The following is a 357-nucleotide window of genomic DNA, read 5'->3' on the forward strand; positions in this document are numbered from 1 at the left end:
ATATCAGGTACAGTACTTGCCAAATTTTCTCAAGGAAAAAAAATCTCTCAACTAATGCTGTAAAATATACATGAGTGTCAGTTGGTACTACATTACTATAATATTGAAGGTTAAAATTAACTGATTTGTAAGCTATAGGATACAACTGTTAAAATTACACAATTAAGTTTTTAAATAATAAAGTTACAATTACATAATAATATTTCTACTTCAATTCGTTTTTTTTTTTATATAAACATAATGGTAGCTGTCATAAAAACCTGATGGATTTATTCAAACGTAAATTAAACATTGAAGAACAGTAAAATTTATAATGAATATGTTATATGGTGCATATATTTAGCAAAATGCCCCTCT

General features: G+C 24.9%; 1 protein-coding gene across 4 annotated transcripts in view; it reads right to left on the reverse strand.

The window, feature by feature from the left end:
* LOC107673552 (neuronal growth regulator 1-like) overlaps positions 1–357 on the reverse strand; it is a 133967-nt gene that overhangs the window by 56098 nt on the left and 77512 nt on the right. The window lies entirely within an intron of this gene.

This window comes from Sinocyclocheilus anshuiensis, unplaced genomic scaffold, assembly GCF_001515605.1.
Source record: "Sinocyclocheilus anshuiensis isolate Anshui unplaced genomic scaffold, SAMN03320099.WGS_v1.1 scaffold44, whole genome shotgun sequence".
Taxonomy (NCBI): domain Eukaryota; kingdom Metazoa; phylum Chordata; class Actinopteri; order Cypriniformes; family Cyprinidae; genus Sinocyclocheilus; species Sinocyclocheilus anshuiensis.